Here is a 26,773-nt window from a genome sequence, read left to right on the forward strand (position 1 = left end):
ATAGTGGCTTCTTGAAATCACGGTGCACGCAGGGCACAAATAACCTGTGAGTTGCTCTGGAGTCACCGGAGGGCTGTTTCTCCTTCCAACAAGCCATGCTGCCCCAGTTCAAATGACACAAATAGCCGCACCCAGTTGGTGATTAGGGAAACAGAGTCCTGCATGCACTGTAATTTAAATAAGCTACTGTGGCTTAAAGAGGAGCTCTGATTTATCGCCTTTCACCAAGCTGTTAGGAAGCTTAGCTATTGCTAAGAGTTCAAAAACCTCTGAATAAAATCAACCTGTAAATGTTTACTGGTAAAAGACAAGACAAGACAAGACAAAATTTGGCTGCAAGTAGAACTTTTTAGAAAGAGGTTGTGAAACGACGTAAAATCTTGTATTTTGAATCCAGCTTGAAGAATCTCATTTGGAAAAAAAGTATTTCAGGCCCTGAGAGAGGATGTTTCTTCCCTATAAAATGTTTCAATGCCCCGATTTAGGAGACTTGAGTCAAGAGCCCTGGGCTGAAGCATGAATTTGTGCCAGCACCTCAAATTAAGTAAAAACGAGCTAACAAGTCGAGCTTTTGCCAAGGCCCAGAGGATTTACAGAAGCCAGTCCAGAATGGAGACTTTGCCCGAGGATAAAAACTTAGCCTTCTGTGGAAAACAGAAAAGTGTTAGGCAGTTCAGTTTTGCTTGGATGGCCATGCACATTTCTGTCACTTTAAAAAAGAGAAAGAAACAAATCACCCTTGACTGAGTCGGCACCTGCTAGAAATTGACTGGACCATCAGTTTTGGTGTGGCAGGTTCCACAAATCTGGTTCAATCATTATCTGATATATTAAGGGAATGAAATATGCTCTCACTCCCCATAATGGCATGAATTAAAAGAGAACTGAGCAGAGGTAAGAGAGTAATTCAAGTTCACAGTCTTCAGGTGCTGCAGAATAGACACCAGCCCAGTGCAGAGCTGGAGAAATACCTTAACATCCCTTGCATCAAATTCCAAGGGGCCTAAGCACGTCTCATTTTTCCAGCTTCAGGAGCCACCATGGATCCCCTCCATGAAGCACCGTGCAACAGTTCTTTCAGCTTACTACTCATATTTGACGGCTGCCCATTAAGAGTCATTTACTAACAATCACCTAGTCCAGATATACAAGCAGGAGTGACCAAGTATGCTAGCGCCTGGGTGCCCAACTGCTCACGCTGGGCTAAACAACCCAAGGTGACTTGATCCCCAGGTTGTCTGGCATGTGCAGCCGCGAACTCTGGGATGGCACAATACACAGGTATAACCTGTGGTTTGTTCTTAGGTTAGACCTCTTTCTATCCCATGTTGGGGTATCTCGCTGAAGAATCCTGGGATGGGGTGTCTCTGGCTTGCTCAGCTCTGCCTGGATGCAGCAGGAGCATCAGGCATCCGCAGGGCAGCATGCTCACTTGTTCCTGCTTTTATCACAGCCCCCGATTGTAAAAACCCTGGGTAGTTCTGCAGTTTGAACTGGGCCATTCCCTAAGCGGTGTTCTGCAGTTGCTGGGTGTGCTGAAAGTCAGGGGATAAAGGTAACTTTCAAAGGTATAATCACGTCTTGCAAAGAACACGTGCACAGGTAAACTCCTTTTGGGGACTTAGCAGTTCAGGCTGAAGGTGGACGACGTGTATAGGAAACATCCAGTCGTGCTGACTGCAGCCCCGGGAGACGGCTGTTGCTTACTCCTCTGCTCTTACTGACATGGGGCCTGAGTAACTGTTCATTACCATTTTTATACCCAAACTGGTTGATTAATATTTTCAGTGGCACTACAAAGAATCCAGTGCAAATGAAAGAATCTGACAGCAACTCACAAGAAACTCATTATTAGGAAAGTTTTTCTGGAAAAAAATGGCATTCATGTTGACTCTCACTGTTCCTGGCGGTTTGAGTTTTGCCATTACATACAATGAACTACAGCTTGAGAAAGAATGGCTTTAGCCTACATCACTGATGTTGTAGCAGTTATGGGTAATTACCTTTTTGTTCTGGGGGGGGGGTGGGATCATACTGAAAGAGAACACACTCTGAACCCAAGGCTGGAATCCTCTAGCCACAGCTTGCGGAGCTGCAACAGGAGCTCCTGGGATTGGGCCAAGTTAGTAAAGTAAAATTAGGGCTGCAAATGACTAATTCAAATGACTCCAATCTCTGAATTTTCCCCTATTTTAGAGATGTATCATACTTCCAGAATTCCTATTCCATATTAACCCTCAAGTAATTTCTAAGAATGTATTGCAATTGTGAGACTGAGAAAGTGTAACTTTACACAGCTGCAAATTTCTCGTGCTCCTGTCCTCACACCAAGGATCAATATTTGCAGCTCCCCCCACCGCCACCTACCTAGTATTCAGACCACTGAAGACTTTCTTCCACCTACTCTACACCAAATTAATTTATTTTGCAATGGCTTGTAAAATACTGGTGCTAGAATATGGGGTGTCAGCAAATTGACAAATGCTGTTTATATTTATATTTAATGAATGAACATTTATATTGTGTTTTCATCTGTTTAAGTAGGGTAAATTGGTGAACAGAATGCTTGCACCTCCATGCCATTACGTATGTGTTTGAATCTAAAAATATAGGACTACAACTCCCTTGCGTATTTCTCCCTTTGTCTCACCTAAAAATGAAAGGCAGATACTTTTTTAAAAAACTGGTAAGATTCTAAGCTTCAGGGCATCCGGTCTTTAGAGCCACATAAAATTTTGAAAAATAAGAATAGGAATTAAATATGGAAAATTACCCACAGACCTCAACATTCAGGTGCATAATGGCTTGATTCCCCCCCTTTGCCTTGTAAAAATCTTGCCCCTTGTCTAAAAAGGGCAAAATCCAGACAATGAGCTAACTTTTTCAAAGAGAGGTTAAACTACAAAAAACCAAGACACAGAATGAGCAATGTTTAAAATATATATAGTAGCATTAGAAATGGATATTTCTTGACCTTCTAAAAGAAAAAAAGGGAATCTTCTAGAGTAAGACTGTACTATATAATCCGTAATATCTCTGACCCAGCCAGTAAGAGGCAGACTTTGCCAGAATTCCTCAAAGCCTCCATGATTCTCTTTCCTCTAGTCCAGCAGTGATTTAGAAAGAGATGATTGGAAGGGAGAGGTCCACACATAACATGACTCTGATTTCCAATGTTATCATGGCAGACTGGGATAAAGCCATGGAAAATTCAGCTCCCAAACCATTGTACTAGCATGGTATCAGAAGGTACCTTCCGCTGTCCAGCTTTTCAGAATGCCAGCTGGGTGGCAGCTATTGTAATGGGGGACTGTTGAAGTGTAGCACAGGGGCCCTCAAAATTTTTCAATAGGGGGCCAGTTGAAAGGCGGCAGCTACACGTGTAAGCCAGTGAGGTGGGGGTGCCTGGGCGCGCGGGCCAGTGAGGCGTCGTTGGGTGCGTGCGAGGTGGTGTTGGGCGTGCGCGGCGGCAACTCGCTCACTCGGAGATCTCCCAGCGAGTTCAAAACCATCTCCAAGCGAGCAAGCCACTGCCTCCCATGGGCAAGCATGCGCGGGCGGTGGGCAGCGGCGCGGGCTGGATGAAAGGGCACGATGGGCCAGATCCGTCCCGCGGGCCGTAGTTTGAGGACCCATGGTGTAGCACTTAACAGACTGAGCTGCAAACTGGGAACCTGCCAGCTAGAATATCACCTGTGAAAACATTAGTGAAGCATGCTCTCTCAGCCTCAATTCCCTATTTGAAACTTTGGATTACTATTGACCTAACCCCTTTACACAAAGCTGGGGAGAAAAGAGGATGTTCTGGACTTCAACTTCCTGAAACTCTTACCAACATGATCCATAGTCAAGAACATTGGAAGCTGAAGTGTAAAACATCTGGATATCTACTTTCTGCACACCCCTGTTCTAAGGCACCATAATATGACGTCACTGACCAGGTGCGTTAAGTAATTTGCTGAGAAAAAAGCCTCAAAAAGAAGTAGTTTGCCATGCCCACTGCTTCATCCATCCTGGAGAAAGATGGTAACTATACATATGTGATCAGGTAGTAATTTTTTTGCACTCGCTGGCGAAGTTGGCTAAAACTATTTCTTTGTATGCCACTTTTTTGAAAGGCAATCATGTAAAGTGGTATACAAAATTAAAAGCATATAAGGAGACGAATACAGTATCAGCATTTCCAATGCAGAAGATACAAAATCTTGAAATGATTGTGGCCTGTGTATCTGTTCTATACTGCAAAGCTAAAAGCATTCAACTTTTTTTTTCAGAAATGCTTTTTCTCCTAGTGTCTACATGCCTTATATAATTTTCAAGGCCTCTTATATTTTGTCAAAACGACTCTTCTCAAGATGGAAGCTGCTGTGCAAGGCCTTAAAGTATAATTATTAGTATGCATGAGCACAAATCATTTCCGGAGGTCACCAGTAGTCCAAGACTGGGCATTTAAAGGGTATTTTTATTTTAAAAGATCAGGTTCCATTTTCCATTTGTTTTAAAGAACTGATGTTACATACCCTAAAGATAAGGTATAATGCTCTACCTGCCTTATGCATTATTTAATGTTTCTTAAGAAACACAGATGATTTTGCATGGGAAGTGCTTGGAGGAAGACAGGGAAGTAGATTTTATTGCCGTCTTGGCTGCAATCTATTGGTTTATTTTTTGTACCATTGAGTAGAGTCAGCGGCCCCACAAGAAAACATGATAGGAACATAAGAGCAACAATCTAGCATGTATATAGTGCTTTATAGCATTTCAAGAGAAACCATTCAGTTTTTCAGATAATAATCTTGCATTGCATTGTCCTTGTGGCAGTGAAGGTTCCCCACGAACAGGAGAGGCCTCCTCAGGGAGAAGGAAGCAGAGAACAAGCACCAGACAGCACACATGTGAAAGCTACTATGAGTGCACAGGGGCCGGGGAGGAAAGAAAATGTAGCATTACAGTCACAGAGAAACAGGCAGTGAGAAAGGGGGAAAGTTAGAAAAGTAGGCACCTGTGAGGAATGGATGGGCTGCACCGGCTTATTGAGATGTGGTGGCAAGAGAGAGGACATCCTAAGACAGAGATGGCTGGCTGGCATGAGATGGCCCATGAACACAACTGAATACGTAGAAATGGAACTTGCAGCTGCCCCCCAGCAACATTATTATGATAAAGGGAAGCACCTATATAGTGTTCACACATTAAGCATTTCTTTAAAATGTTCAAACTATACATGATTCCAGGAATGTTTATGACACCTGGTAAAGCAGGCTAGTACCAGCATCCCATGTTACAGAAAGGATGGAGGAAGAGAGGCTACGGATGAGATAGTGACTTGCTGATGTCACCAGGTGAGATTATGGCTGAAGTATTTTTTGTCAAGGTAGAAACATAGAAATTCATGAGAAGGGACCGTGAAAATTTGTTCACTTTTTGTTTTTCGCAGGGAGCCCTTTAAGCTCTACATGTTTCCCAAACGATTGTCTTTCTTGCTATGCTGGCATCAGTCCATTCAATCTCGTAAAAAGTTCCTTTTTTCTGCAACCTGTAACCTACAAAGAAACCAGAGGAAGCCTTCCTCTTCGGAACAATGCCCACAACAAAAGTACAACCAACCAAAGGGCTCTAGAGGCAAACTGCAGAGGAGAGCAGGTTTTCCAGAGTTTGCAACAGGCCTTTCCCCACTTTACCTGCTCCACAGCAATAAATCAGGCTTCTTAAACCAAACAACTCAGTAAAGTATATGCACTATATTCCTTGTTTAAACATAATTCATTTTTTTCCTGTTAAAAATGAAATTATTAGCAAAGACAAGGTAATTAGGCAGTGACAACTTGCATGCTGCAACCAATCAATAACAGGAGTATATTAACCAGCCTGACGGTTGCTCGACGCTGATGGGTTATAAATGACTTGAAACTGACCTGTGAAAATGCAGCATTTCCCTAACATTCGGCACAATAAAAAGAAGAGACCCCTAAAATGCTATATAAGCAAGCTAACCTGAAATGACACCTAGTATTATAAATGGCCTAATCTATATGTTAATATGGTTGTATCACATAACTGCAGCAAGACTAAGATAACAATATGACTTTGGGGTTTCTATGGCTACCATCCTGGGCGAACGCGCCAGAAAGTGCCTCAATGCTGACACCACACAAGCTTTCCGAGGGCTTCTCTTTGGTTATTTATGATATGATTTATGATAACGACAGCATCTCCCATTTTCTCCCTCGTCAGATACAATAAATTGCCATCGTTAATCACTGCTCTTGGTTCAGGCCCGATTACAATAGTATAATAGGGGCACAGCTATGGCAAGTGTGTGCATTAAGGTGAGATTTCTCACACCCGCTCATTCTGATAAAAGAAATATGAATTTGGAGATCATTCGCGACAATGTCACTATCTGGAGTATTTCAATAATCTTCCTTTTGAGTGCTTCTGGGCTGGAGATTTCTGAGTCATCTAAGATTCTCCACTGATCCTCAGAGAAAAGGTTATGTTTTATGATCTAAAGATTGGACATCCATTCAGTATTTACACTTCTGAAGTGCACTGCCACTGGGGTGTGTGTGCGCACCTGTGCGAGCGAGAGAGAGAGGGGGAGAGAGAAAATAGTCAGCTTTTCTGTTCTGTGGCTATCTATTTAATGTGCAGAAGGGGCAGTGTTTTTCAAACTAGGCCCAGGAATGACAATAACTTATTTAAAACAGCCACCAGTGCATTAAAAGACCCACCTGCAAACACAACAAGGCAATCCCCCTGGCCAGGTCTGTCTCTTCTTTCCTGTCACCCTATGTGTGGCTAGCCAGGAGAACCATGGGGAATAGTCGGAGACCCATAGCAATGTGGGAGGGCAGAAAAAGGTCAGAACATGTCATTCATTCCAAAAACAATGAAGTCCCACTCAAGAGGAGAAGGCACAGAGGAGCACACAACCACCTTATTAACATCTTATAGCATCTTTTGCCAACCTGGTACCCCATCCCCTGATGTTTTAAACTGGATACCTAACCACTGACTATCCCAGCTGCGGCTGAGCAGAGTTGGAGTCCAAACCATCTGAAAGGCACTTCATTGGGGAAGGCTGGCTTGATTATGGTCACAGTGAGGCCTAGTTCAAGATTTCAGAGGAGCATTGTCTTGCATGGAAGAACTTTCCATCATATGTGCCTTCCCAGGGCAGAAGTGGATTAGCCAAGACTCAGGTTTACTATCTTAGTGATAGTTAGGGAGAGTAGTTAGCTCAGCTCAGTGGAAGAACACCTGTTCTGCATACAGAAGGTCTCAGGTATGTTTCCTGCCATCTTCAGGGATGAGATGAGAAAGAATCCTGCAGAATTGTGGCCAGTCAGGGTTGATAATGCCTGTTAGTTGGACCAAGAGTGACTCAGCACAGGATGGCTTCCTAAATAGGTATTCGAGTTATATTTGTATGTTTCAGTAATTCACACCTGGAAAGTCTGAAGATGTTGGACCTAGATGTGGCCCAACCTGGTCAAGAAACTCTTATTTATGCCTGTTAAGCTCCTTGGAAACAGAACATTTAGAGAAACCTCTTTTTTTTTGTCAGCGTGGATATTGCAGTCCTAGCAGTGGTTCTGATACAAAGCCAACCCGATGATGTCAGAAATGCAAAACCCAAAATGCAGTACTTCAAAACTTAGAGAAGCAACAGACAGAATATGAGGGTGAGGGAAAAGAAGATAGCATCAATCATCAGCCAATGGAATGGATGGTAGTAATTGTAGGAAGGTTGTTAGTTAAAGTTGCTAATTTAGAACAAGATAAAAAGAGTGAGAAGTAAACACAAACCAGTGCACAAAAGCTCCATTTCCATTAGGTGTAATAGGAATGAAGGTGGTGAACATGCAGGAAATGTGCCATCCTGAAAGTCAGGATAGGACAGGAACTCTCAAAAGGCATTTTTATCTAGAGTGATTTAGCAGATTAAATGCCCGACTTAGAACTTGGTTGAAATAGCTGTGTGGACAAGACAGACAGATCCTCTTTCTCTTTTCTTTACATTCTTCATTCCTCACCCATCTCTCACAATATTTCTCTCTTATTAGTAGTAATAAGGAACTGAGTCATATACTGAAATCTGAAACATGCCATGCACACTTATTAAAGTGGTATAATGGATATATAAATGGGGGAGGGGACCAAAAAGTCACTAACTCATAGCCTAACCTATCTCACAGGGTTGTTGTGAGAACTGCATGGGGTGGGTGCCATGGAGGAAGAGCATAGTACCTATGCAATAGATAGCTAAGAGTGGCATTCTTTAGAACAGAAAGAGTTCTCCAGGCAAGGAGGAATAGGAAAGCCAATCGTTGTGAAAGTAGGAAATTACACCAGAAAATGTAAGTTAACTTCTTGTGGCAGGAATGCATCCTTTTTGAAACACCAAAGACATAGAAAGAGCAACTGTACACCAGGAAGGGCTGGAATATTATCTCATAACATTCCTCTCACTAAGATGCAATGGCTGCTACACCCAGATCCCGAAAAGACTGGTATCCTGCCGATGAAAGATGTCCCCAGAGCTCTTGCTCACTCTCTCCGTGAGAGAGCGAGAGAGAGACCTACTGTAAAGAGAGAGAATTCTCTCCCCATCTCCTACCAAATCATTAAAGGTGTGGCTTAGGAAAGAACTTTAATATAGTGATCAGTTCAATGTCAAGTATGAGAACAAGCTGGAATGTCTCAATACCTATCTACCCAAAGGCTGGTCTCAATTGCAAAGCACATCGAAGCTATCAGAAATAAGGGGCATTACACTCCAAAACTTTCCCATATTTTCCTCTCATGACCTCCTTTCCACCCATCTGCAGCAATTAAGGCCCTCTGTGATTCTTGCACTAGGCAGGGGGACACAAACTCAGCAAAGATATCTAGGACCAACCTCAGGACATCTGTTTTCCATTTCTCTGATGCCATGCAGGCACCCTTCCCAAATTAGGTGGCAGTAAATCTAGAACTATTATGAAGAGCACATCTGATAAAGAACCAGGGGCAATTCAGACTCCCTCACAGATATGCATGTGCTTACAAACAAGTTTGTCACATTTAAACCTTTACATTTTTTTTGGCATACACTTGAAACATCTTGCAGGTGAAATCAAATAAAATAATGCATGGTGTAGTTGATTCATCTACAGATTTTAAAGGACAGGAACATAATACTACTAAAAAAAAAAAAAAAAAAGAGGGGGTAGGCAGCTATAATTATCTCAAAACTATCTGCACCCTCTGCAGGCTTCCTGCAGGCTTTCTCACCTGCATACAAACTTTGGAAGGGAAGCCTGGCTTAAAAGGACAATATTTTTTCCCTGGCTGTTTCAGGAGCAGGCTGCTAATAATATCACTCTAGATTTGCACTCATTAGACATTCTTGTTCTAAGTCAATTTCAGAGAGCATGGTGAAAGGCACTGTGAAAGCCTAGATGGAGAGATATTAAAATTTATGCAGCACACCCCTGCCAGGTGTTCCAACAAATTGGCAGCAAAAGACAAATTGCTTAAGTGTGCATACTGGTTGTTCTGCCCCCGCTAAAATAAACTGAAGGTAATTTAAAAGAAATCAATTCAGGTGCTTAGTTTCTGGCACACTGCATCAGAGCAAGGTATTCATAGCTCAATTAGCCAAATATCTTTTGGCACAAGATAGACTAGATTTCAGCTGGGTGAGATCTCCAAAGAGCTAATTAGAAAAGCAGAACTGACACTGTAGGGATCACACTCCTGTTTCTCAACCAAAGACATTTCTTGCTTGGTTCCTACTACCCTTCCGATAGCATTAGTGCAACCAGTCCCAAAGAAACCCATTCTGGACCCAGTGGTATTTGACAATCACTAGCAAGACGCAGATTCCCCCTTGTTGTGAAAGAATCTTGGTGGCAGAGCAATTGCAGGCTTCTCGAAAGTCATCGACTATATAGATTCATTCCAGCCTGAGTTTTGCTTATTAGGGGATCACATCAGCCTTGCTTCTTCTGATGGATGAACTTGTTTAGGAGAGGGACAGGAGGAACAAATCTGTATTAGTTCCACCTGATCTCTCATCAGCTTTTGATAACATTAACTATGGTATTCTCCTGGATCACCTCCAACACCTCCATGTGTTTGGAGGCATTGTGCTACACGAGCTCTAGACTTACCTGTACATTCAATTTCAGACAGGAACACTGGGTGATGATTTGGTCCCCTTTGCAATATAGCTATGGGGTTCTGGAAGCCCAGGTGTTGTTCAACATTGATATGAAGTTGCAGGAGTACCAAGTTAAAATTTAAATAAATATTACTTGAAAGAGTATAATGTAGAACAGAGGCTGGGCCAGGGGATCTGAAAGTCTAAAGGGGGACTTGACAAACATTTGGCAACCTTAAACTACACAAAATGTAGTTCATTCCCCACAGTGTCTCAGAACCGCTGGTAATGGACAAAGATGGAGCTCTTCTTACTGATGGCTGAGGTATAGCTACATGTAAATAAAATACTGCTAGTAGACTATCCACTCTTGTTATCATTTCTGTATCATTCTACCTGAGGGTGACCATATCCAGTCATCACTACGCATGAAGCAAAAAAGAAAACCAAGCAAAAACATGCCTATAAATAGGAACCCAAAGTGCATCGGTACTACCATCGGCGGAATCTCTAACACTCAACACTGATTTCAAACAGATATCTCTGTTCTAAGGCTGCACACTTCTGCTTTTATTTGAGGTTCAGTCAAACTGAAATCAATGGGACTTGATGCACAGAAATAAACATTGATGCCACTGCCAGCTGTGCTATCTGCCGCCCACATTCTCGCTCTTCATTTGTTTGTTTAATTTATATGCTGCACAACTGTCTGCAGTTGAGCCACCTGTGTGGCTTACAACCATTAAACAATGTAACACTGTAAAATCAATAGTACTAAAAACATTAACAAAATATCTAGCGCACAAAACAACAAATCAAAATCATTACATAAAAACTTTAAATAATCAAGTTAAACTAAAACATAACTATAGGTCAAGGACAGGGTCAAGTTAAAATTAAGATTGCCCATTAAAACCAGCTGGTAAAATAGCCAGAGAAGAGATATGTCTTTGCCTGGTGGCAAAATGGTAACAGCAACGGTGTCAGGTGCACCTCTCTGAAGCCTCCTCCAGAGGTGGGGCACAACCATCCCTCACCTCTCTGGGGGATGGCTCCCTAAGAAGGATCTCCTCACTTGAACTTGGAGGTCAGGTAGGGGCATATGGGAGAAGGTGGTCCTTCAGGTACGTGGGACCGTAGCCATTTAGGGCTTTATATGTAAATACAAGCACATTAAATTGGGCCCAGACTTCCACTGGTAACCAGTGGAACTGATATAAATCTGGTACAATATGTGCCCAAAGCCTAGTTTTTGTTAATAGCTGTGTGGCCCTATTTTGAACCTGTCGGAGTGTCTGGACCCTCTTCAAAGGCAGCCCCATGCACAGCATGTTAGAAGAATCCCCCTGGGGTGTTACGAGGGCATGCACGACTGTGCCTAAGCTTTGTCTCTCAAAATATGGCTGTAGGTTTACATTAATCACAGCTGAAGAAATGTGCTCCTGGCTACTGAGTCCACCTGGGACTCAAGTGAGAGGTTTGGGTCCAAGACCATCGCCAAGCTATGAAACGGGTCCTTTGGGGAAGCACAACCCCATCCAGGTCAGGGCATGAGCCATTCAATCCCTATCAACAGCACTTCCGTCTGATCTGAGCTTCAGTTTATTGGTCCTCATCAAGTCCATTACTGAGTTCAGGCACCAGTTCAGCACGGCAGCCATCTCACGCAGCTTAGATGTAAAGGGGAGCTGGAGATGCATACCATCAGCATGCTGCTGAGATCTCGGCCCAAACCTCCAGATGACCTCTCCCAGTGGTTACACGTGGTTGTTGAACAGCAAGGGGCTTCTGGCATGTACAGGGGTCTCTGGAATGACATGGCATAAATGCCATGGCTTAGAGCAACTATCCCCCAGAACCACCTTCTGGACACAGAGCAGTGCCCCCAACTGCAAAGCAGTGCCCCCAACCCCTACCTGTCCAGAAGACCCCATGGTTAATGGTGTCAAAAGCTGCTGAGAAGTTCAGAATCAACAGGTGTTTTAAATGTGCAAAATATCTGAATTTCACTGTGCCACAACAGAACAGATGGAGAGCAGTGGCTAAGACAAAATGAGCACAAAAACCAAACCAAACCCCCATTGGTTTGTTACAAGGGCAAAGATGGAAAGTCCAAGCCCTCTCATCCCCACTGCACGCACCATGTGCTCCCCAAAGCTTCTCTTCAGGGTCACTAGAACAAGCTACTTCCACCTGATCTGAATGTATTTTAAGGATGACTGGAGAAAACCCTATGACTTCTGGCAGTTCGAAATCTAATCTTTTTTTTCAACCTTAATTGTATAACCCCGAGTACACAGAAATAGTATTGTAGCACTGGAAGAAGCCAACATGTACAAATTACACAGCACGGACAAGCCTGCCTATCATCAAAGTGGTGGCAGCCATTCCATGTAAACTGCTCTGCAGCTCAGCCTCGCCCAACCTGGTGCACATCACATGTACCAAACTCCCATTATCCACAGCAATCAAGCGGGATGGCTGCTGATCTGGGAGGCCATAGCACAATATATCTGAAAGGCGTGAAGCTGGGGGCGACCGTGGCAGCACTGAAAAGGAAAGCTGCATCACTCAGCAAGAGCTCAGCTCTTCTCTCTTTGCGGCTTCTGGCTGGCCTCTCCTTTCACTGTGTTTTCTCGTTCTTGCCATTCCCCATCAAGTGCCCCCAGGATGGCGGGCAGAGCGAGGAGGGGGGGAGAGGCAAGGAGTTATCAGGTAGCGTGATCTTCTCTGCAGCTTCACAGTAGCACCTCTCCGGCGGCACTCAACAGCCACCTGAAACTCGAGAAGAGAGCCCTACTCTTTGTCAGCTTCAAAACGCTGCTGTCAGCACCCCTGGAAAAGTGCTGCCCATACACCGGGCAATCACGCCGAGGAATAATTCTGCGGGTAGTTCTCTCGCTCAACCAAGCAGTGAAATTTAGAGGACATGAGAAAAATTAAAACCACCTCCACTTGAAGGCCCCTCACTGTTTACAGTGACCTTTGGTTGTGCAGAGGAGGGCTACGGAGACGCACGGCATCTTCTCCCAGGAGCTGATCTAGCAGGGCGATGCCTTTCCATAAATCTCTCTTCCGAAGTCTGAGAACTGAGCAGCTTGCAGCAGGAAGGAGCTTGAGTGCTCCTGCAGAATGAGGCCAAACCACTCAGGTCAAGGGGTGCAGTCGGGACCATATTCTAGAAGAGATTTTCTGCAGCTGTCTCCTGAATTCTTAACGAAGCTTAGTTCATTCATCTTGTGTTTTAGCTAATCAATTAGCTTATTAAATCTTAGTATATGACTGAAGCAAATAGCACACTTTTTAAACTTGCATCTTCTCAGAACAGAAGATGAGAGGAAGGAAGGGGAAAATCTGCTTACAGCCCACCCCTTCATGCAAGATCCACCCCCTTCCCCAAAGGGTGATCCAGCCAGTATACTTATAGCTCTATTGCTGAGTAGGGGTTATTTTGTTACATTTTAATGAATATATTATTCTTAACTGTTTTTGATAATACACTGTAAAGCAGTATATAAATCTGCACAATAAAGAAAACCAAATAAAATTCAGTTTTAAAAAAACGCTATCGTACATAAGAAACCTGTTCAATTATTCCTTTCACTGTGGTTTCTCTTTCCAGCCATTTCCAATCATGTGTCTCCAAGATGAGAGGGGGAGGAAGAAGAGATGAGAGGATTTATCAGGTGGTATGATCTCTGATTACTCTAACTAATCTAATGATCATTTAACCCTGACATCTGCAGAATAAAGTTTTTTCTATTAAACCTTCTTCGATCAAGCAAAACGTTCCGGGCTCCCTACAAGAATTAACAATGCAGGCAACGCAATATCATGTTTAGGAGCTGGTATGCCCAGGGCAGCTTTGGATTTTATGCAGCAGCATTCCCACTTCTTAAATAGCATCTGAAAGGGAACAAATGCAAGCATATATCGTATGCTAGGAAGCAGGAGATCCAGCTATGCCAAGTATTTTTGTTTCCTCTTATACGGAGGAGTGGAAGGAAAGAGGTATGACTCCATATTTCAATTAATCGCCAGTTCCGTTTTGTTTGAGAGAAAGGATAACCAACTGGAAAGATGACATCCACTAAACACCGACTAGTTGTAACTCAGCTGAAGAAAAGAGAAAGAGAAAAGGAATAAGGTGTCCAAAGCAGTAAACAGAGTGGAACATTTTTAAAGTAGTCCTCTTCGATCTGCAGCAAGGCCTGGCCTCTGGTGCTCCAAACGACCTTGACAAATACTGCAAGAGAAAAAGTATCTTAGGACCTGGGGCAATAAAACTATTTTAGAACGAGCTTTGAATAATTGTCCTACAATATGAGTTTCCTGATTAATTGCTTAAGATAAGGTGTCCTTTTCCTTGCTGGCCTCCAGTGGCTCCCTTACTTCCCATAATCACTTGTGTTTCGTTTTTTTTCTGCACACTGGGAACGGCTGAGAGGGAGAGAGAGAAAAAATGAGATACACAATTCCATTACTTGAGGATTAGGCAAAAGATAACCCTACGCATTCCATTACTGACCATTATTTGAGTAATTATGCAATCAAATTGAGTCAGTTTGAAAGATACCCTAATTGTTTTCCAAGGTTTCCTCAAGCTGTGTATCCAACTAAGTCAAGTTGCAGTCATCCACAACACAAAAATACATTCAGATTGCCAAGGAGAATTTTAAAGAAAAGCATTCTACTTTCTAGAAAGCTAATTAGGCTGTTGAAGGGACCAGCTATATAAAGCAGAGTGATAAGGATCAAGTCTGAGCAAGCTTATGCCCCAAATAACTAAAGATGGTATGAGGAATCCAGATGGAAAATTCTGAGAAGAACATATTACTTAAAACCAAAAATCAGCATGCATATTGGCAAACATCTCGTCTTCTGCATGCCTTCAAAAATTACTGCAATTCTAAACATGATTACTTGGATGCAATTCTCACTTGCAGCAGTAAGATTTCTGGCTAAATGCAGAAAAGAAAATGAAAACTTAAATGTGAAAATAGAAGTGGTGGAAATAAAAGACAGATGGCCCTCATGGAATCTAAGTTCCTTGCTGGTAAGAAATTAGCCATTGTGGTGATTTCTAAAATACTATTTTGCTGTTGTTCTGCTATCTCTGACTAATGATAGCCCTGCAGATGAACGTCTTCCTAAATGTCCTGCCCTCCACCATCATAGCTCAGCTCTGGTAAATTCCAGGCTGTGGCTTCCTTTATTTATTTATTTATTTATATATTTAATTAAAACATTTCTATGCCGCCCCTTGCCGAAGCCTCGGGGCGGCTTATAACACAATAAAATACAATAAAATACAAAAATAACAATATAAAATTAAAATTAACAATATAAAATAAATAAAAATATAAAAGAAGTCACCCTGGCCAGATAAATAAGCAAATACTGTTAACAATTAAAATGATGTTTAAATAAAAAGGTCTTCACCTGGCGCCAAAAAACAAATAACGACGGCGCCAGAGTTACTCCATCTCATAGCTGGTTTTCCTCTTCTGCCTTTGACTTTCCCTAGCATTATTGTATTTACAGTGAGTCTTGCCTTCTCATTATATGTCCAAAGTTCAATAGCTTCAAGTTTCCTAATATTTATTTCCAGGGCAAGTGAACTAGGGTCTACTTGTTCATCCTTCTCTTGGTCCAGGGCATTCATAAAGTTCTCCTCCGGCACCATGTTTGAAACTCAAACAATTTTCTTCCAGTCTTCACTGTCCAGCTTTCACACTCATACATAGTGACTGAGAATACAATAGCACAGGCTCTTCCTCATAGGCCTCCTCTTGAAGGAGTCTGTCATCTTTCTATCTCTTCTGGATAATTCTTCCACATTCTATTTCCACCTTCTCTTTTATTTCTACTGGTCAGATGGAATGTTCCCCTGTTGGTCTTTCAGCATTCTTAATCTAGGTTTGACTTTCCATGTTCTACTTGTGTTGTGCAGCAGTGGAGTTTCCTTCACCTCTGTGCAGGTCAGCCACTAAGCTTCCTTTCAGCTTCAATCTAGTTGGAATATTAGAAACATTGCGATTTGTATTGTCCTTTGCTCTTTCTCAGTAATTACTTGAGTGCCTTCCAACCTGGGAGTCTCATCTTCTGGCATCTTCTCTTGTTCCCTTCCAGACTGCTTCATCGCAGGGTTTTCAAAGTAAGAAATATTCACAAGTGGTTTACCAAGGCCTTCCTTTGAGCAGTACTAACCAGAGTTAAGAGTGTTAGTGCCACTGTGAAAGATCCTCTGCCAGTATCAACGCCAACGGCTGCTGTTGCCCTGTAGCTGCCCTTCAGAAGTTTCTCTGCCCCCATCACCAGCAGATCCCCACTGCTCTGCTGATGTGACTGCTACTCCTGAAGACAGTGGCCACATCCAAATCTGGTGCCTTGTCTTTGATCATTCTTTGGCGACCCCGCTAGGAGTCCAGCCTAGTGAGAGACACAGGCCTCCTGGCGGCAGTGTTCTTGGCTTCTCCGACACTCTCAAGCTCCCTCATCACACTAAGGCGTGCATCTGAGAGGTACTGAGGAATAGGAAGGCTTTCTCTGATATAAGTAGGGCACTCACCCAAGGTCTTGTTGTAACGGACAGGCTGCCATCTTGCAGCAACTTGAAAGCAGGCTTTCTCCATCAAGGCACACACCTTATGCGATCCCTGTGTCCCCAGGACTCATGAAAAGCCAGCTGAGGCATACTGCAGGCCTTGCATGATTGCGCTGGGAATGCTTAGCTTTATTTCTAATGAAAGTTTTTTGGTAATGATTTTGAATAAATATGAATATCCTAATGCCTTTTAGAGTTATTTCCATGTATGTTAATACAATTAATCTCCCTGTAAACTTCGATGTTTAAAAATATGGTAAGTGGTACATAATTTTATGAAACAACAACAGTAACAACAGCATCTAAGAATGTGCACACTCACAGAAAAAAATAAGGCATCTGCAGCTACAACAGTGAGAAGAGAAATAAAATATTCTAACCTGGAGTGAAACAGACTCTGATTACAAATGAAGTCTCTGTGTTTCCCACCAAGACGGCAGCAACCCGAATGCTACAGACTGCCCAACTACTGACAGGGGAATGCATTAATATGGTCAGGTAATAAGAGAGGCCTAAGACAGAAGTCAGTGTGAGCTGCTCAAAAGTCTGGAGCCCCCAATTTGGGGAATGACTGCTGTGGTGGATTAGCCTGTTCGCCAAACCCTCAGCCAAATTAAGAGACCCTGAGAACTCCTGGGAGGCCTTACCTCCCTGACTGTGGTCCCTGCCCGAAGCACAGCCGTTGCACAGTGAACACACAAGCAAAGTTTTGAACTATCCAACATTAGGTACATATATAGCATAACTCTGCCAGCAGGAAGCTAAAACCTCAGCTCCCCATTTGCCTTTCTGGAGTCCTGGAAGTCCATGCAGGCAACTGATGCAAATCCAAATTTAAATCTTTGCTCAGGCTCCATGGAAAAACACGGAAAGATCTAGTGGTTTAGGCATGCGCCTTCTCTACCATTTGTACACTGGGTCACAGTGCACATTTTTACAACTGTACACTGAAATACTGGCTTATAAACATCCATACATATGAGTGTACACACACTCACTCTCACAAGTCTCCACATGCAGGGCTAGTTCTGCATGTAGTGTACAACTTTCATGGTGCACAAGTGTAACACATCCACTGTGCTCTTCTGTCTCATTTGGACACCCTGATGCAGTTATTGTACTTTCATAAAGAGTAGTCATGACAAATCAGGTATGTGTACGCTCCATGCAGAAGTAAAGTCCTGTGCAGATGGCGGGTCGGCTTGGAGGTAAAACAGCTACACCTGGCAGGTAAAGCAGGAAAGGTCCATTTCGCAATCCAGTCATGTGCCGCCTCTGTTTACTAAGCAATTTGTTAAATTATTCCATCACAACTGGGTACAGAGTGGGACGAAACTGGATTCATGTTAGTTGCCATCACAGGAATATATGTTTATTCTCATAAGTTCCATATAAGAAGAACTACTTGATTTATTTGCTCTTTCTTTTAATCTCATAAATCATACTTGTGGGCCCTGAAGATACCCTGCACAGGTCTACAGCCTCCAATGCCTCCAGAACTAGTCTCAATATTTTTATTTTATGCTTCTTATATCCTGGATCACCAGCCCAAGATGTTATCTGGACTGGCAACTAACATTTTTGTTATAATCACATAACTGTCTGGCTTTGAAATTAAGCATTTTTTTTTCAAAAAAAGAGAAAGATTTATAGGCCACCCTATGTCATAAACCTCTGGGTGGGCAAAATCTCCTTATTTATCTTCAAAACATCCCTGCAAGGTAAGTTGCAATTTCCCTTCACTGTACAGATGGGGCACTGAAGATCGAGATAAGGGTCTTGCCCAAAGCCACCCAGTGAGAAGACAGGATTAATTAACTAATTGAAATATATATAACCAAGTCTCAATAGAGGCACTATTTTGAGGGTGGAAAATACCACCCTCTTTTACCAAACAATACAGACAAATCACTTAGCACTTGGAAAGATACTTTAAATGCATTGCTTCAATCAAGAGAGAAATAGCTTTCAGTCTTCAGGGCTGAAAAAACCACACAGTGGTATAAAGATTTGACAGGGGGCCCTGAAATCCTTTAACCCACTGCACAGAACCAATATCCTAAAACTGATACTGGAATCAAGGAATTTGTAGTATTTCTTCTGTCCTACTCACAATGTTAATTATTTATTGGCCACCTGCAGGCATGTCTGGGTACACCTGCTTGGAACTTAAAACAAAGCCCTTTCCTAAGAAAAGCTGAGAATATAATGCTGCAAGAACAGCACTTTATGCCTCTCATTCTCTGCTTTTTCTCCTTAAAGTTACTGGCCCAGGAGCAGGCCAAGCAAAACCGCATTCTTGCTCTGTCCCAAGGTATTTATGATATCTCAGCCCAAATCTCCAGAAGATTGTATTCAAGGATTTTATGAAGACACTAAAAGCATGGAAAACAAACTAGAATTCTGCATACACAATAAGCCATCCATCTCCAAGCTTGCATCTTCCAGATGGCGTAGGCTATGACTCCCATAATCTGAGCCAGCATGGCCAGTTTTAAATAACCATCGTTTAAAGCAGGGTGGTCCAACAGGGGGTCCACAGGCCACATGCAGCCCCCAAGGCCTTCTTGTGGCCCACTTGCAAACACTTTAATTTATGATATGGAGATGTAATTCATTGTGTGGCCCCTGGGTTGCATGGTCAAGTTCTCATGCGGCCCTCAATATATGAAAAATCGGACCACCCTGGTTTAAAACATTTGGAGGGGAACATGTTGGAGAAGGCTGACATAAATCAGCAGCCGTCAACCCCCAGCACCACTTTCCAGAGTATTTGCCCATGGAATAAACACACACCATGAATATCAAGATGGTCCAAACCAAGAGGCCCATCTGCACATACAAAGCACTTCTGTGTGCACTGGTGTTGCAAACTTTTCCTCCTGGCAGCAACCTTGCATGGCTCAAGAAATGCTGGTCTGGAGGTATCTTGAGACTCCCCAGATGGCTTTTCACAAGGGCTACAACTTGAATGGGAGCATGTGGCAGAATCCACATATTTGGGATCCCAACCCACATATTAGCAGGCAATTAAAAATTACATTAGTAAGTAAACAAAAGAAACAACCAAAAAAGTAAGATCAAAATCTTGTAGACTGTTTGTTGAACATTTTCATAAGGCACACAAGATTTTGCCTGTGGACTCTACATATTTAGTGTTTTGGAAGGATTTAAAAAAATTCTTTCTGCATACTCCTTGAATGTACTGAAGGGCTGCTGGGGGAGGAGGTGAAGAGATTTATGGCATGGAGCGTGAACTGTGGATATTCTCATGATTCGGTTAAAATGAAGAGTGAATCTTCTCAGCCGTAGCTGGGCAACTTCTTCCAAGTTAGGATTAAAGCCACTGCTTGGGAAGCTTCCCTTTTAATGGATAAGAGAGTGCTGCAGAGGGTGCTCAGCCAACCTCCGCCACCGCTTTACAATTTGCTGATGAGCAGGGCTCTAAATTGGGTGGGGAAAGGGGGATTATCCTTTTGCCGCAGCTTGCCATGTTGAGGAACACCCAACCTATTAATCTAGTTACATGCCAAACAGTAAGCAGCAGTTTGATCAAATCCTATTAGCAACAATATGCTATTGCCCACTTTCTCTCCCCATCCCTGGCTGCCCAAATAGCCAGCCTGGGATGGTTCAGCAACAAAAACACAAATGCAAAGAGCAAATAGTAACCTTTACAGCTGTATATATTAGACAGCGTTCTTTGCTTGGAGTGAGTCTACCCTGGAACATGCTGGAGACTCTACCCTTTCCCCCAATTTTTCCACAAGCTCTTCTGTGGAAAGGGTCAAAGCTTTCTGCTTGAGATCAGTGTTAACTCTGCACAAGGTCTTACCCCAACAGGCAAGGGGAACTCAAATAGATGACTAAATATTTATTAACTGGTTTATTTTATTTAAATCTTTTCCTTTCTTGCAAGGTGCCCAGAGTGTCTAACAGTCCCTATAAGGCAATGCAACATAGAAGCATCAATAAAACCAAAACTCTAAACTTGCAAACATAACAACATGCAATAAAACCATTGTTAAAAAGGATAAAATGTTTCTAGCCACTTGTCTAAAATGAGCTCCTAGGTAACTAGGGAGGAAATCTTTTGGAAACAGGGGACCAGGGAAAATAGCTCCTCCCTAGTCTCTTGGTTCAAACTATATGTGTAGGATAGCCAAATGTATTAAAAAAACAACCATAGGGAATATATGCATATATATTATATTTATTTCAGAGGTTATCTGGGGAGTGAGAGTTACAGCTAATTTAACTCTGTCTGCAACAGTTATATTCTGCATGCTGTAATACTCCAGTTCACAAAGAGATAATTTACAAAAAATTACCAAAGGGAAGTGTCCATGCTTATAAACATCACTAGGATCGGCAACTCACTAACAGTATAGCTTTAGGTATACTGAGCTACAACAGCCATTATCCCCATAAATGAGAGCCAGTGTGGTGCAGTGGTTAAGAGCTGGGACTGGGACTCACACGACCTGGGTTCCAGTCCCCGCTCAGCCATGGAGCCAACTGGGGGACTCTGGGCCAGTCACAGACTCTCAGCCCAACCTACCTCACAGGGTTGTTGTTGTGGGGATAAGACGGAGGAAGAGAGATGATGTAAGCTGCCTTGAGCCCTTTGCAGGAAAAAGGCAGGATATAAATCGGAAAATAAATAAATAAATACGGCGATGACAACTACTGCAGTCCAATGTACACGGTAGGTACCAGGTTGGGAAAGGCTGCTGCGTAACATCACCGTTTGTCCACCGTCTCTTTAGACAGCTCAGTATGATAAAACATTCAAATCTCTCAATTACAGCTTTTATTAAGTGAGAAGGAAACCAGATGACTGGGCAACAAACAGTTACTAATTTCTAAAATCAAAATTAAGTAGAGGGAAATCTTGGACAAGGGCCTCCATCAAGCCCATCTCAGTTTTAAACTATATTAGAAACATACAAACAAAAACAGAGCAAGTCAGAAGGGGTCTCCCAGGCCATCTAGTCTGACCTCCGGCACCAGCCGGCTCCACTCATGACATGCCCACCATGTGGACGTCCAGCCTAGCCGTGAACACCCTCACAGATGGGGCCTCAACCACCTCCCGGGGAAGTCCATTCCACACCCTCGGGGTCCCAGCTGTTAAGCTGATACGCATCTGTGTGCACAGGGGAGGCAGCACACAGGGAAACCTGCAGCAGCCCACCAATACGCAATGTTGTTTTGATCACACACAAGGTAATTTGATAGTGTTTTCATCGCACACAAAAAGTCAGAGCTCCAGGCTCTTCCCCTCCAAAATATCCCAGGTCCTTTTAATACATTGTCTAGAGGACAGCAAATTACACTAATCTCATTTTACAGTTACCTTAGGAATGAAAAATGACTTTAACAGGAAGCAGACAGTAAGACCATGGCAAACTTGAGAACAAAACTCACAGTTCCTCAATACTGTAGCTTTCACCTGGGTGTTTTCACTGTCATCAACTAGCTAAAATCAAGTAGTTCAAGGGGCATTCTGACATCTCACATCCATGGAACATCAAATCTTTCCAGGCATCTCCTGCATGCCAGATTTGTGACAGCTGAATGTTTATCATAGCCTTCCTCAACTGAGTGCTCTCCAGATGTGTTGGATGACAACTCTCAGTACCTCTCAGCCAGTTAAGGGAACTGTATGCCAACACATCTGGAGGTGCCAAGTTTACAGCACAATGTATTACAGGAGCAATCCTATGCATGTTTGGACAGAAAAAAAAGCCTATGACTTCTGGCATAGCTGGATGGAGCATGAAAAAGGTTGTAGGTATTTTTTTTAATCTCAGCATGCATATGATTGTGCCTTAAGGGGGCAGGGATGCAACCTCTGGCAGTGACTGGCAGAGTTACCTGAAGGTCAAAGAATACTATTTTAGAATTATCACAAAATGTTTCACCTCTATGCAGCTCAATAGTGAAAGTTCTCTGAACAGTTTTCAAGTAATACAAGCCACAGATTCAAAACAGTAAACACGTAATAAAAAATCATTAACATGCAAAATGTAGAAGGAATATAAAACTATTTCTTAAGATATTAACTTGATAAAAACAACGGAAATAAATGCCCAATGGAGTAGTGAGACATGTAGAAGTAAAAAAAAATAAATTGAAGTTTTTCTGGCTCCCACTGGCTGAGTTGCTAAAATCCAGCAGAAAAGAAGGGGAGCAGGAGCAGTTAGGAAAAGGAGATGATAAGGAGGGGCCTGGGAAAATAGGAGCTGGCAACCTGAAAGCGAAGCCATCAGAGGGAAGCGAGGGGTGGGATGGAAGGACAGGATCAGAGAACTGGAAGGAGTAGCTCAGGGATTGGTTTTCTTCTCCAAGCTGCAGCAGCAACAGAAGAAAAGCGAATGAGAATAGAGAAAAGAAAGGCACATTGCCAGAAGCTAAAGACATCAGTAGGCAGGAACACTGTGTATTTACACAGTGAGTTGAAAAAGTCAGTCTTTGACTGTGTGCCTCTAGTTCAAGGTGGTAATTAGGGGTGGAAAAGCACCACATGGCCAGTCTACCTGTTTGAACAGAACATGCTTTTCCTGCATACGTAGGCATATTGCTATTTATTTCATTTCTATACCTCCCCTGTAGCTGAAGATCTCTGGGCAGTTTACAATGAGGCACAGGAGCATCCATGGTATAATAAAGCCACAAAAATTAGAGTAGGGTAAGAGCTCTCTGAAGCAGACCAGGTCTGCCTCCAAGGAATCTAGAAAACAAGATCCCAGCTGCAAAGAAAGCAAGTCATTTTTCTCCTCTGTAGATGCTGGGACACATTAGACAATGTATAAAAAGTGGAAGATTTCTACCTAACAGTGGGAATTCTAAATTGGTGGCAGTGCAGAAAGGGTGGGGCTGGACTGAATTGAATTAGGATAAGGTGAGGATAGGGACACATTTAGGTAGGGTAAAAATGTAGGCAGAGTTAGACCTATCAGAAACTTCTAGCCCTTAGTGCCAGCTGAAATGTCGTATTGAACTTTATCCATATTTATTTGAAAATTCTTGCCAGGTTCTTCAGTATTAAAATTCAGAAGCATATTTTTCCAGTTGCTATTTTATTTCCAAGTCCTGGAAGGTTTCCTTACCAATAAAATACTGTCAATAAAGTATTAACAAAAAGAAAAGACCTCCACCTACTAAGCGGTGGTATTTTACTCAAAACTGAGTAAATTATGTGAGTAAATTCTGCCCTGGACCACCAACTCACAGATCAGCCTATGGTTTATGAAGAATAGCCCTCATCTTTCTGTTCCAAAGCTGGGGTCAGAAAGAATCAAAACTGTACATCCCAAGTTAAGAATCCATCTAGTACACAGACTGAATGGCACTGGCTGCCTAACTGGTACTGGGCCAGATTTAAGGTTTTTGTTACTTGTATAGAAAGTCATAAACAGTGAAAGGGATTTGATAGGGCACTGTCTCCCTTATCAGTTTGTCTGGTCCGTGGAGACATCAAATGAGACACTCCTGGCGATTTCACATGGTACATCTGAAATTCACTCAGAGTAGTGTTTAACTTACTCTTTGTCTTTTTCCCTGAAACACTCAGCCTGTTGATGATTATGATGATTATTAATTTTATTCTATAGCACCCAACAGCCAAAGCTTCCTGGGCAGTTTACAACAGCACATGACATACAATAAAAATACAGTATAATATGCAGGTAATAAAAATCCACTGAAATTAAATCAGAAGAGCTGTTAAACAGCTGACAGCATGCCCCAATAGAATAGTAAGGCTACTTAAATGCCCTGTCTTAGAGGACAGTCTTAATCTGGCCCAAAAAATATTAGAGTTGATACCGAGTGGGGTACAGCGAGCTTGTTCCAAAACTTGGGGGAGGCACTGAAAAGGCCCTTCTTGCGCCACCAACCTAACCTTCCTCAGGGCGGCAATTAGAGGCAGGCACTTAATCCTGATCATAGTGTGCAGGTAGATTGCGGCTGGGGGAGGCGTTCCTTCGGATATTGTGGCCCCAAACCTTACAGGGCATCACAGGGTAAAAGCAGCACCTTGCACTCGGCAGCATGTAAACCAAGCACCGCTTTAGCACCGCCACTGCCTCACTCGGGAGGATGGAAAGGAGACAATGCGTCTTGATGACGATGCATTCCAAAACTCTGGATGACCCCACTCAGCAGTTCAATGTGTTCTTAAGCAGCATAGAGGGCAAAAGCCAACCCCTAAAAGCCCCATGCTGAAGAGTTCAAGGGGCTAAGAGACATCTCATCCCTTCTGGGACCAGCTGTCCAGGAAGACCAGAACCAGAAAAATGTAGTACCCACTACTTGCAAAAAGCCACTGAGAGATCCAGAAAACCAATAGGGTAACACTCCTCCTGCCTCTCGCAACACAGGTCATCATACAGAGGGATCCAGGCCGTTTCTTTGCGAAAACATGGCTTGGGCACCAACTAAAGTGGATCCAGATAATCAGACTTACTCAAGAGCAGGGGTCTCAAACGCGAGGCCCGCGGGCCAATTGCCGGGACAGGCGGGGCACGGGGAGGGGCCCTGCGGCCTTCAAAGCGACGGCGGCGCCCGGGCCAGCCGCAGGATGAGCAGCCCACCACCACCACGGTGGTGGAATACTTGATGCGGCCCAGCCTCACCCAGACTCTACTTCCAGCAGCCCCCAGGTAAGTTGAGTTTGAGACCCCTGCTCAAGAGCGACTTCAGTGTTTTGCTTTTGGCATCTCCTGAAGACATTCTGTATTTAAAGAAATTTTCCTCAAATAACCAGTTGTCACTTTATCTGCATAATCTGATTTTGGCATTTTAATTTTGTATTTTGATGATTTCCCCCTTTATACTGTTTACCACTAAGATATATCTTTGGGTGCAGAGTGATATATAAATCTTGTGAATCAACAATATTTTATATATAGAGAGAGCATATATCTGGAGCACAGGGGCTTTTTGGAAACACTGAACCACTTTCTTCTATTTTTATTAGCTCTGTTAACCATGTGGCAGTGCAGGATTTATGGGTGATTCAGAAATATTCTGAATCTTACTGCTGAGGCTTAGGTGAAGTGCTTACACATAAAGGCGTTTACAGACATTGGTACTTTTTTGCTGGAAGTTTTAACAGCTATAACATTCTGCTCCTGTCCTTTCCTCCCTTTCTGAAGATTAGGGTGGAGAGAAGGAAGAATTATCTCCAGAGAACTATAAAAGATAGAATTGATTTTTGGTAAGAAGTCTGTAGAAGTTCTTAATACTACCTTATCTTTACTCCTCCACTGACTAAGCCCCTATCTTCGGAACTATCCTTTCCAATGTTATCTATCAGAAAAGTAGCTTTTGAAGATGGGAAATAACATTAAGTTCCTCATTGGCTCAAACACGGCTTTGTCCGAACTTGTAATGCCGATTTCAGGTTCCATGTTCAGAAGGTTCCCTGCAAGTTCAGCAGATTCATCCATTTTGCTGCTCTGGAAAAAGCGTTATGGGGCTTTGGCAGTAAAGTTTTTGCTATGTTCCTCAATCGGGGGAATTTAACCAGTGCCAAGTGCTCCGTGGGGCAATGATGCGCTACAGCAGAAAGCAAGCAATGCGTGAGATCCAGTGTGAGGCTGGCAGTGCGGCACTGACTTGGGCTGGTAGACCTGGGCTGAAATCCCTGCTCAATCAATAAAGCTCAATGGGTGACCTTGGCAAAGCAGCGCTCGGTCTCTCTCTCTCTCTCTCTCTCTCTCTCTCTCTCTCTCTCTCTCTCTCAGCCTAACCTACTTCATAGGGTTCATGAAAGGATTAAAAATTAGGGTATTCCCCTGCTATGCTGTCCTGAGCTTCTGGGAGCAAGAGTAGGTAAAAGAGGCAGTGTATAATATTTTAACAAAATCTCTTAGATGCCGAGTAATTTTTTGAACGGTTTCCAACAGTTACATAGAAAGCATTATTCCAAGGAGACTTTTTGCACAGCTATATTCCCAATGTCAAACTGTTTAAATTTTGGTGAATTGCAGTGCCCTGGTTTGAAA

The 26,773-nt window shown here is 42.9% G+C and overlaps 1 protein-coding gene across 2 annotated transcripts in view; it reads right to left on the bottom strand.

Moving 5' to 3' along the window:
* Window positions 1-26,773, bottom strand: part of TAF3 (TATA-box binding protein associated factor 3) — a 144,928-nt gene that overhangs the window by 41,257 nt on the left and 76,898 nt on the right. The window lies entirely within an intron of this gene.

This window comes from Varanus komodoensis, unplaced genomic scaffold, assembly GCF_004798865.1.
Source record: "Varanus komodoensis strain SLA01 unplaced genomic scaffold, ASM479886v1 scaffold1, whole genome shotgun sequence".
NCBI classification, from domain to species: Eukaryota; Metazoa; Chordata; class Lepidosauria; order Squamata; family Varanidae; genus Varanus; species Varanus komodoensis.